This window comes from Salmo salar, chromosome 14 (genome assembly GCF_965601325.2).
Source record: "Salmo salar chromosome 14, fSalSal1, whole genome shotgun sequence".
Classification (NCBI taxonomy): domain Eukaryota; kingdom Metazoa; phylum Chordata; class Actinopteri; order Salmoniformes; family Salmonidae; genus Salmo; species Salmo salar.
The window spans coordinates 64,286,756-64,299,405 of NC_138304.1; positions in this window are offsets into that span (position 1 = coordinate 64,286,756).

The window sequence follows — 12,650 nt, forward strand, 5'->3', positions numbered from 1 at the left end:
GACTGTTACAGGCTATGTTCATTGGCTAGAATTTCCCCGTTAGTTGTGAGAGCAAAATGGATTTTGGAGAGCAAACTGGAAAATTGGTGTGACAGGGAGAAAAGACCTCCATGTTGGGACACAGCATTTCTGTGAGTGCAGTAATTTCTGAGTCTTGACATGTAGTAAGTATTTCTTTAGGCAAACAAAAATCTCTGCTTTCTAATTTATTTACTGCGTGCGGAAATTCAGTTCTGCTTGCTCAAAGTCACACTCGCAAGCTCTCAAGTTTAATTTGTGCGCACCACGCTGGTCTGCACTTGTCCTCTGCTCACTCGACCACAGTTGTTCTCTCTCCACTCAAGGATTAAATAGTATGAATTTACGTGCAGAACACATTACAGGCATCACAAGCATATGTCAATTAAGTGAAAGTGTCACATTTGTGATTGGACAGTGAGCATTCTAGGTGTTGTTTTAGCACTGAGTTTCTGGGGCTAACTCCGAAAAGTTGGTGCTAACCCTGCTCCAGAGCAGGGCCAGCTAGTCCTGGGCTAAGGTTGGTGCTAGCCCACTTCAGAATGTGCAAGTGTGAACACTCGCTTAGCCCCGCGCTAAAATCTCCCTTAGCACAGGGCTAAGGAGGCTCTTAGCCCTGGGCTAATTTGCAATGTGAACGAGCCTCGAGTGGCTTAGCTACCTTATTGTTGTTATTATTTTGTCTGGCGACCATCTGTTCCCTCAAAGTCTTCAGACAGTACCGAACCAAAAGAGAAAGACACAATACATAAGAAAGAATTTACATCAAAAATACACATGCACATGCACGCACACTAGAAATACATTGATTGGAATGGAATCGGCTGCCGATTTACGGGCTCCTAACCAATTGTGCTATTTTGTGTTTTTTTTGCATTGTTTGTAACTTATTTTGTACATAATGTTGATGCTACCGCCTCTTATAACCGAAAAGAGCTTCTGGATATCAGAACAGCGATTACTCACCTCGAACTGGACAAATAATTTTTCTTTAATGTTTCTGAAGCGAAGGATATAATGCTGTCATTCGCATGAAGAAAAGAAGGAAATACAGGGGGCGGAGAATGTGAGAATGTGTCGGTAAGTGGGTAACCCGCCTCAACCATCCATTCTTTTGGCCAACGTGCAATCACTGGAGAATAAACTGGATGAGCTCCATTCAAGACTATTCTAACAACAGGACATTAAAAACTGTAATATCTTATGTTTCACAAATCATGGCAGAACGATGACACGGATAATATACAGTTGGCTGGGTTTTCCGTGCATCGGCAGGACAGAACAGCTACGTCCGGTAAGACGAGGGGTCGGGGTGTGTGTGTGTATTTGTCAATAACAGCTGGTGCGAGATATCTAATATTAAGGTAGTCTCGAGGTATTGCTCGCCTGAGCTAGTGTATCTCATGATAAGCTGTAGACCACACTATCTACCAAGAGCATTTTCATCTATATTTTTTGTAGCTGTCAATTTACCACCACAAATCGATGCTGGCACTAAGTCTGCACTCAATGAGCTGTATAAGGCTATAAGCAAACAAGAAAATGTTCAATCAGAAGCGGAGCTCCTAGTGGCCGGGGACTTTAATGCAGGCTAACTTAAATCCGTTCGACCTAATTTCTACCAGCATGTCACATGTGCAACCAGAGGGGAAAAAAATTCTAGACCACCTTTACTCCACAAATAGAGAAGCATACAAAGCTCTCCCTCACCCTCCATTTGTTAAATCTGACCATAATTCTATCCTCCTGATTCCTGCTTACAAGCAAAATCTAAAGCAGGAAGTACCAATGACTCGCTCAATACAGAACTGGTCAGATGACGCGGATGCTACTCTACAGGACTTTTTTGCTAGCATAGACTGGAAAATGTTCCGGGATTCATCCAATGGCATTGAGGAGTATACCACCTCAGTCAACGGCTTTATCAATAAGTGCATCGACAACGTCGTCCCCACAGTGACCGTACGTACATACTAGAGGTCGACCAATTAATTAGGGACGATTTCAAGTTTTCATAACAATCGATAATCGGCATTTTTGGACACCGATTATGGCTGATTACATTGCACTCCATGAGGAGACTGCGTGGCAGGCTGACTACCTGTTACGCGAGTGCAGCAAGGAGCCAAGGTAAGTTGCTAGCTTGCATTAAACTTATCTTATAAAAAACAAACAATTTTAACATCACCAGTTAACTACACATGGTTGATGATATTACTAGTTTATCTAGCTTGTCCTGCGTTGCATATAATTGATGTGGTGCCTGTTAATTTATCATCGAATCACAGCCTACTTCGCCAAACGGGTGATGATTTAACAAGCGCATTTGTGAAAAAAGCACTGTCGTTGCACCAATGTGTACCTAACCATAAACATCAATGCCTTTCTTAAAATCAATACACAAGTATATGTTTAAACCTGCATATTTAGTTAATATTGCGTGCTAACGTGAATTTCTTTTAACTAGGGAAATTGTGTCACTTCTCTTGCGTTCTGTGCAAGCAGAGTCAGGGTATATGCAGTAGTTTGGGCTGCCTGGCTCTTGCGAACTGTGTGAAGACCATTTCTTCCTTACAAAGACTGTAATTAATTTTCCAGAATTGTACATAATTATGACATAACATTGAAGGTTGTGCAATGTAACAGCAATATTTAGACTGAAAGAATAAACGTTTTGTTTTCGAAATGATAGTTTCCGGATTTGACCATATTAATGACCTAAGGCACGTATTTCTGTGTGTTATTATATTATAATTGTCTATGATTTGATATTTGATAAAGCAGTCTGACTAAGCAGTGGTAGGCAGCAGCAGGCTCGTAAGCATTCATTCAAACAGCACTTTCCTGCATTAGCCAGCAGCTTGCCGCTGTGCTTCAAGGATTGCGCTGTTTATGACTTCAAGCCTATCAACTCCTGAGATTAGGCTGGCAATACTATAGTGCCTATAAGAACATCCAATAGTCAAAGGTATATGAAATACAAATGGTATAGAGAGAAATAGTCCTATAATTCCTATAATAACTACAACCTAAAACTTCTTAACTGGGAATATTGAAGACTCATGTTAAAAGGAACCACCAGCTTTCATATGTTCTGAGCAAGGAACTTAAACGTTAGCTTTTCTACATGGCAAATACTGCACTTTTAGTTTTTTCTCCAACACTTTGTTTTTGCATTATTTACACCAAATTGAACATGTTCCATTATTTATTTGACACTAAATTGATTTTATTTATGTATTTTATTAAGTTAAAATAAGTGTTAATTCAGTATTGCTGTAATTGTCATTATTACAAATATATATATATAAAAATCGGCCAATTAACCGGTATCAGCTTTTTTTGGTCCTCAAATAGTAAGGGGTGCGTAGTAACTGGTGGCAGGGAAGTCAAACGCAGGAGAGCAGAACTTGGTGAATAGCCGGAGCAGTTTAATATATAAAACTAAAGGCATACAAAACAACAAACACATGGGTACAAAACCCGTAGCGCACCAGTAACACATAGCACGAGTACTTACAAAATAAACAATTCCCGACAAGGACATGGGGGAAACAGAGGGAAAATATACAACATGTAATTAGGGAATTGAAAGCAGGTGTGTGTGAAAACAAAACAAATGGAACATGAAAAATGGATCGGCGATGGCTAGAAGACCGGTGACGTCGACCGCCGAACACCGCCCGAACAAGGAGAGGAAACGACTTCGGCAGAAGTCGTGACACCAATAATCATTATCAGTATTGGCATTGAAAAATCATAACCGGTCGACCACTAGTACATACCCCAACCAGAAGCCATGGATTACAGGCAACATCTGCAATGACCTAAGGCTACAGCTGCCGCTTTCAAGGAGCGGGACACTAACGTTTATAAGAAATCCCCCTATGCCCTCAGACGAACCATCAAACAGGCAAAGCATCAATAGAGGATTAAGATTGAATCCTACTACACCGGCTCTGATGCTCGTCGGATGGGGCAGGGCTTGCAAACTATTACAAACTACAAAGGGAAACCCCGCTGCGAGCTGCCCAGTAACACAGGCCTACCAGACGGGCTAAATGCCGTCTATGCTCGCTTCGAGGCAAGCAAAACTGAAGCATGCATGAGAGCACCAGCTATTCCGGACGACAGTGTGATCACGCTCTCCTTAGCTGATGCGAGCAAAAACTTTAAACAGGTCAACATTCACAAGGCCGTGGGGCCAGACGGATTACCAGGACGTGTACTCAGAGCATGTGAGGACCAACTGGCAAGTGTCTTCACTGACATTTTCAACCTTTCCCTGGCCGAGTCTAATACCTACAGTAGCTATGAAGTTCTTTGAAAGGCTGATCATCAACACCATCATCCCGGAAACCCTAGACCCACTCCATTTTGCATACCGCCCCAACAGATCCACAGATGACGCAATCTCAATGACACTCCACACTGCCCTTTCCCACCTGGACAAAAATAACAACTATGTGAGTGCTGTTCATTAAGTACAGCTCAGCGTTCAACACCATAGTGCCCACAAAGCTCATCATTAAGCTAAGGACCCTGGGACAAAACACCTCCCTCTGCAACTGGATCATGGACTTCCTGACGGACCGCCCCAGGTGGTAAGGGTAGGCAACAACACATCTGGCACACTGATCCTCAACATGGTGGCCAAGCACGACTCCAACACCATCAGAAAATTTGCTGACAACACAACCTGGTAGGCCTGATTACCGTCAAAGATGAGACAGCCTATAGGGAGGTCAGAGAACTGGCAGTGTGGTGCCATGACAAAAACCTCTCCCTCAATGTGAGCAAGACAAAGGAGATGTTCGTGGACTACAGGAAAAGGAGGGCCGAAAACGCCCCCATTCACATTGACGGGCTGTAGTGGAGCGGGTCGAGAGTTTGAAGTTCCTTGACGTCCACATCACCAACAAACTATCATGGTCCAAATACACCAAGAAAGTTGTGAAGAGGGCATGACAACACCTATTCTCCCTCAGGAGATGGAAAAAATTTGGCATGCGTCGCCAGATCATCAAAAAGTTCTACAGCTGCACCATCGAGAGCATCCTGACCAGTTGCATCATCACCTGGTATGGCAACTGCTCGGCATCCGACCGCAAGGGGCTACAGAGGGTAGTGCGTACAGCCCAGTACATCACCGGAGCCAAGCTTCTTGCCAACCAGGACCTATACACTAGGTGGTGTCAGAGGAAGGCCCAAAAAATTGTCAAAGACTCCAGTCTACCAAGTCATAGACTGTTCTCTCTACTACCACACGGCAAGCGGTACCGGAGCGCCAAGTCTAGGTCCAAAAGGCTCCTTAACACCTTCTACCCCCAAGCCATAAGACTGCTGAACAATTCATCAAATGGCCGCCCGGACTATTTGCATTGACCCCCCCCCCCCCTACTACTCCTGCCCAGTAACTAGAATATGTATATAATTATTGGCTTTGGATAGAAAACACCCTAAAGTTTCTAAAAGTGTTTGAATGGTGTCTGTGAGTATAACAGAACTCATATGGCAGGCAAAAACCTGAGAAGATTCTGGACAGGAAGTGGCCTGTCTGACAAGTTGTTGTTCATCTTGGCTCTTTTTATTGAAGACTGAGGATCTTTGCTGTAACGTGACACTTCCTACGGCTCCCATAGGCTCTCAGAGCCCGGGAAAAAGCTGAATGATATCGAGGCAGCCCCAGGCTGAAACACATTATCACGTTTGGATAGTGGCTGGTCAGAGTACTCTGAGACTCAGGCGCGTGCACGAGGGCACGAGATGTTTTTATTTTCTCTCTCTTTGTACGTATACACGCTTTCCCGGTCGGAATATTATCGCTTTTTTACGAGAAAAATGGCATAAAAATTGATTTTAAACAGCGGTTGACATGCTTCGAAGTACGGTAATGGAATATTTAGAATTTTTTGGTCACGAAATGCGCCATGCTCGTCACCCTTATTTACCCTTTCGGATAGTGTCTTGAACGCATGAACAAAACGCCGCTATTTGGATATAACAATGGATTATTTGGGACCAAACCAACATTTGTTATTGAAGTAGAAGTCCTGGGAGTGCATTCTGACGAAGAACAGCAAAGGTAATAACATTTTCTTATAGTAAATCTGACTTTGGTGTGTGCTAAACTTGCTGGGTGTCTAAATAGCTAGCCCTGTGATGCCGGGCTATCTACTTAGAATATTGCAAAATGTGCTTTCACCGAAAAGCTATTTTAAAATCGGACATATCGAGTGCATAGAGGAGTTCTGTATCTATAATTCTTAAAATAATTGTTATGTTTTTTGTGAACGTTTATCGTGAGTAATTTAGTAAATTCACTGGCAGTGTTCGGTCAGAATGCTAGTCACATGCTAGTCAAATGCTAATGTAAAAAGCTGGTTTTTGATATAAATATGAACTTGATTGAACAAAACATGCATGTATTGTATAACATAATGTCCTAGGGTTGTCATCTGATGAAGATCATCAAAGGTTAGTGCTGCATTTAGCTGTGGTTTGGGTTTATGTGACATTATATGCTAGCTTGAAAAATGGGTGTCTGATTATTTCTGGCTGGGTACTCTGCTGACATAATCTAATGTTTTGCTTTCGTTGTAAAGCCTTTTTGAAATCGGACAGTGTGGTTAGATTAACGAGAGTCTTGTCTTTAAAATGGTGTAAAATAGTCATATGTTTGAAAAATTGAAGTTTTTGCATTTTTGAGGTATTTGAATATCGCGCCACGGGATTACACTGGCTGTTGAGTAGGTGGGACGCACCTAGCCCATAGAGGTTAACTATGCAGTCACTTTACCCCTACCTACACTACCGTTCAAAATTTTGGGGTCACTTAAATGTTAGTGTCTAGTTTGAGAAACAGACGCCTCACAAGTCCTCAAATGGCAGCTTCATTAAATAGTACCCGCAAAACACCAGTCAACGTCAACAGTGAAGAGCCGACTCCGGGATGCTAGCCTTCTAGGCAGAGTTGCAAAGAAAAAGCCATGTCTCAGACTGGCCAATAAAAACTAAAGATTAAGATGGGTAAAAGAAGGGGCCTCCCGGGTGGCGCAGTGGTCTAAGACTGTGCCACCAGAGATTCTGGGTTCAAGCCCAGGCTCTGTCGCAGCCGGCCGCGACCGGGAGGCCCATGGGGCGGTGCACAATTGGCCCAGCGTCGCCCGGGTTAGGGAGAGTTTGGCCGGCAGGGATATCCTTGTCTCATCGCGCACTACTGACTCCTGTGTCGGGCCGGGCGCAGTGCACAAAGACCAGGTCGCCAGGTGTACGGTGTTTCCTCCGACACATTGGTGCGGCTGGCTTCCGAGTTTGAAGTGCATTGTGTCAAGAAGCAGTGCGGCTTGTTTGGGTTGTGTTTCGGAGGACGCATGGCTCACGACCTTCGCCTCTCCCGAGTCCGTACGGGAGTTGCAGCAACGAGACAAGACTGTAACTACCAATTGGATACCACGAAATTGGGGAGAAAAAAGGGGTACAAAAAAAATTAGAAGATGGGTAAAAAAAAAACACAGACACTGGACAGAGGAACTCTGCCTAGAAGGCCAGCATCCCGGAGTCGCCTCTTCACTGTTGACGTTGAGCTGCCAGTTGAGGTTCCCAATCTGCCAGGGCACCAGGGCCATCTGCTAGGTCACTAAAGCCATTAAACAAAATTCAATTGATTTGGAAACCGAAAAACACTGGCTATTCTGTTAAGAAAAACATAAGTGTATATAAATGTACATAATTGTACATAATTAATTAGCCTACATGCCAAATTGTTGGTGATAGACTATGCTTATTGGCAGTCTATCATGTCCAGACTGATGCTGACTGGAGGGATGCTCCTGAAAATGTAGCCAGACTTTAATGAGACTTTTAATTACATAGCCTTTTTCCACATCAAATGAAATAAAAATTGTCATATGCGCCGAATACAACCGGTGTAGATTCTGCCGTGAAATGCAAAACAGCGCCTTCGGAAAATATTCATACCCCTTGACTTTTTCCACATTTTGTTACGTTACAGTCTTATTTTAAAATTGATTAAATAAATAAATATCCCCAGCAATGTGCAGACAATACCCCATAATGACATAGCGAAATCAGGTTTTTAGAAACATTTATTGAATGTATTAAAAATGAAATGCCTTATTTACATAAGTATTCAGACCCTTTGCTATGAGACTCAAAATTGAGCTCAGGTGCATCTTGTTTCCATTGATCATCCTTGAGAAATTTCTACAACTTGATTGGAAACCACATGTGGTAGCGTCAATTAATTGATCATGAATTGGAAACACACACACCTGTCTATATAAGGTCCCACAGTTGTCAGAGCAAAAACCAAGCCATGAGGTTGAAGGAATTGTCCGTAGAGCTCCGAGACAGGATTGTGTCGAGGCACAGATCTTGGGAAGGGTACCAAAACATTTCTGAAGCATTGAAGGTCCCCAAGAACACAGTGGCCTCTATCGTTCTTAAATGCAAGAAGTTTGGAAGCCTATTCCTAGAGTGGACGCCCAGCCAAACTGTGCAATCGGGGGCGAAGGGTCTTGTCAGGGAGGTGACCAAGAAGCCGATGGTCACTCTGAGAGAGCTCTAGAGTTCCTCTGTGGAGATGGGAGAACGTTCCAGAAGGACAACAATCTCTGCAGCACTCCACCAATCAGGCCTTTATGGTAAAGTGGCCAGACGGAAGCCAGTTCTCAGTAAAAGTCACATGACAGCCCACTTGGAGTTTGCCAAAAGGCACCTAAAGACTCTCAGACCATGAGAAACAACATTCTCTGGTCTGATGAAACCAAGATGCAACTCTTTGGCCTGAATGCCTAACGTCATGTCTGGAGGAAACATGGCACCATCCATACGGTGAAGCATGGTGGTGGCAGCATCATGCTTCGGGGGTGTTTTTCAGCGGCAGAGACTGGGAGACTAGTCAGGAGAGAGAGATCCTTGAGGAAAACCTGCTCCAGAGTGCTCAGGACCTCTGCCTAGGGCAAAGGTTCACCTTCCAACAGGACACCCTAAGCACACAGCCCAAGACAACGCAGGAGTGGCTTTGGGACAAGTTTTTGAATGTCTGATCAAACATCTCTGGTAGAAACAAGTCTCTGAATGGGCTCTCTATGGTCAGGGTGTGACAGTATCGATGGCCATGGCCACAGGGAAATTCAAGCCCTGACCCACCCAACCCATTAAAGGAACTGATCTTAACTTGTTTTGGACATCTTTTCAGTAATTTCCTATTACTGAAAAGAGTTTCTGGACATCAGAACAGCGATCATTCAACTACATTTGGAGGAAGAATTCTACTTCAAGGACTCAGCCCAAGGCAGGACATACTGCTCACCTGGGACCAGGCCCTAATCCCTGACACTTGGGAGGAAAAGACGGCAATATAGAGGCCGACGTGGGGGAACCCTGATGAAACTACGGTAAAGAGTAAATAAACCGCCTCTACCCTCTATTCTAATGGCGAATGTACAATCATTGGAGAACAAACTAGACAAGCTCCTTTCGAGACTATCCTATCAACGGGACTTGAAGAACTGTATCCGATACTTTACAGAGTTGTGGCTGAACGAGGACATGGTTAATATAAATCTAGCTGGTTTTTCATTGTATCAGCAGGTCAGAACGGCAGCATATCGTAAACTCAAGGTCAGGGGTGTGTGTCTCCTAACAACAGCTGGTGCGCGATCTCTAATATTTTAGGAAGTCTCGAGATGCTGCTCCCCTGAATTAGAAAGCCTCATGATAAGCTATAGACCATACTATTTACCAAGAGAGTTTTCCTCTATTTTTTGGAGCAGTCAATTTATGATTGGGAGTGTCACGACTTCCGCTGAAGTTGGCTCCTTTCCTTGTTCGGGCGGCATTCGGCGATCGACGTCACCGGCTTTCTAGCCATCGCCGCTCCATTTTTCATATGTCCATTTGTTTTGTCTTGTTCCATACACACCTGGTTTTCATTCCCCAATCATCTACATGTATTTAGTCCTCTGTTCCCCATCATGTCTTTGTGTGTAATTGTTAATGGTTAATGGTGTATGTTCACGCGTGATACTTTTATAGTTTATGTTCCGTGTTTTTGGGCACTTATGTCATTTTTTGTGCCTATTGTTAAACGGAATAAAAGTGTGCCTGTTTACTCTGTTCTCCTGCACCTGACTTCGCCTCCCTTACACAGCGTTAACAGGGAGTCACATTTGGCCGCGCACAATTGGCCCAGCGTCGTCCGGGTTTGGCCGGTGTAGCCCGTCATTGTAAATAAGAATTTGTTCTTAACTGACCTAGTTAAAAAAGGTTAAATCATATTTTTTTTAAACAATTTACCACCGCAAACCAATACTGGCACTAAGACCGCACTCAACGAACATAAGCCAATAAGAAAATGCTCATCTAGAGGCATCGCTCCTAGTGGCCGGTGATTTTAATGCAGGAAAACTGAAATCCATTTTACCAAATTTCTACCAGCATGTCACCTGTGCAACTAGAGGGGGAAAAAAACTCTAGATCACCTTTACTCCACACACAGAGACACATAACTCTATCCTCCTGATTCCTGCTTTCAAACAAAAACTCAAACAGGTAGTACCAGTGACACACTCAATTCGGAAGGGGTCCGATGAAGCGGATGCTAAGCTACAGGACTGTTTTGCTATCACAGACTGGAACATGTTCCGGGATTCATCCAATTGAGGAGTTTACCATCTCAGTCACAGGCTTCAATAAAAAGTGCATCAACAACATTGTAAATACAGTGCATTCGGAAAGTATTCAGACCCCTTGACTTTTTCCACATTTTGTTATGTTACAGCTTTATTCTAAAATGGATTAAATTGTTTTTTCACCGTCATCAATCTACACACAATACCCAAAGCAAAAACAGGTTTTTATATATTTTTTTGGCTAATTTATAATAAAACAAAAAAACGGAAATATCACATTTACATAAGTATTCAGACCCTTTACTCAGTACTTTGTTGAAGCAAATTTGGCAGCGATTACATACTTGAGTCTTCTTGGGTATGACGCTTGAGTCTTGGGTATGAGCTTGGTACACCTGTATTTGGGGAGTTTCCGCCATTTTTCTCTGCAAATCCTCTCAAGCTCTGTCAGGTTGGATGGGGAGCATCGCTACACAATTTTCAGGTCTCTCAAGAGATTTTCGATCGGGTTCAAGTCCGGGCCCTGGCACGAACACAGTACAGCGCACACAGGCTTAAAGGGGAATGGAAACCCTATGATTTTGAACGTCAGCTAACTGTAACTGTAAATCGCCATATTGGCATTGTTGCGTCACTAGCAGGAGAGAACATTTTGGAACTCCCAAAAATAGCTTAATTTACCGAGTAGCTTCAAGTCTGAGAATGAAAAATGTTAATTAGGGAGCCAATAAATCTACTGAAGCTGGTCATGTTTGAGCCGATCGTTGCACCAGATCAAGAGTTCGTTCTCGTAGCAGTAACAACACAGATATGCCGCCTGAAACACCTCAGCCAGAGAGTCGGCGTAGCCAAACACAAAGTGGTGTTTGTGGGGATGATGCCAGGTAATTGCTAGAGTAGAAGTGTGTGTGTGTTATAGAGAGGTGGTGGCGATACAGCACAAAATCCCAGCGGATGGTGGCTGTATTACATACTGTCAGAGGTTCCTGTCAGCCTGTCTGGATGGCAATGTATTTATTGGACGTGTCGGTGGTCAATATATATAATCAGTATCCTATAACGATGTTTATCATCAGCGCTGTTTGGTGCATTGGTAACACATTTACCTTTAGATTAGACGACCAGAGTTCCAATCGCAGACAGCGTCATGATTCATGAAATCTCGTTCTAACCAGCAATGGGGCGTGCTCATTATAAATACTGTGGCAGACCAGAGGGTTTGGTCAAGACGTTTACACAGATCAGACACAGATCAGTAGGATTATCTCAGTTTCAAGGGTGTTTATTTAAATAATACATCTAAAGAAAATGATAGGTCTCCCCCATGAGACCCTCTCCGGGATACCGTCTTCTGGGCTCCGGGTCTTGCTGTATCCTGTCGGGCACAAAAACTGAACTCCCTCCTTTTAGCTCGGGCAACGTCTCCAACTATACGGAAGTCACCCTTCTTCCCCAGTCCCTCTCCTTGTGTGCTGCCCTTCTGGCAACTTTATGGGACTCGTACAGCTAGCTGGTGAGCAAATCAGCCCTTGATTACCCACCAACCACAATCAGCCCCAATTAGTCCTGGCCAGAGAGCCCGTCAAGACCTGGCACGTCCTGCAGAGGGCGCCATCGCCTCGTGATGTAATCACCGTCTGCCACCAGGCCTCGACGAGTCTCCCCCTGGTGGCTCACCTGCTGTACACCACAATACATTGTGATATTGTTTCGGTATCAGACTAACTTTTCTTATGATTTTGTTTGCAGAGCATACAGGCTGGCAGTTTATCGCCAGTTCACCCTATGGGCACAAGAGAGAATTGGACAAGGTGTAAGGCGTCTCATTCCTGCGTGTGTCATTTCTTCCATAATGCACACATAGCCAGAAGCAAAGGCATTGAATAAAATGTTAAATAAAACCAGTTCATTGAGTAAATCTAGCCTAGCCTAAGACCCAGATCTAATGTCTGCGCCTTATGTAAAATAGTATTG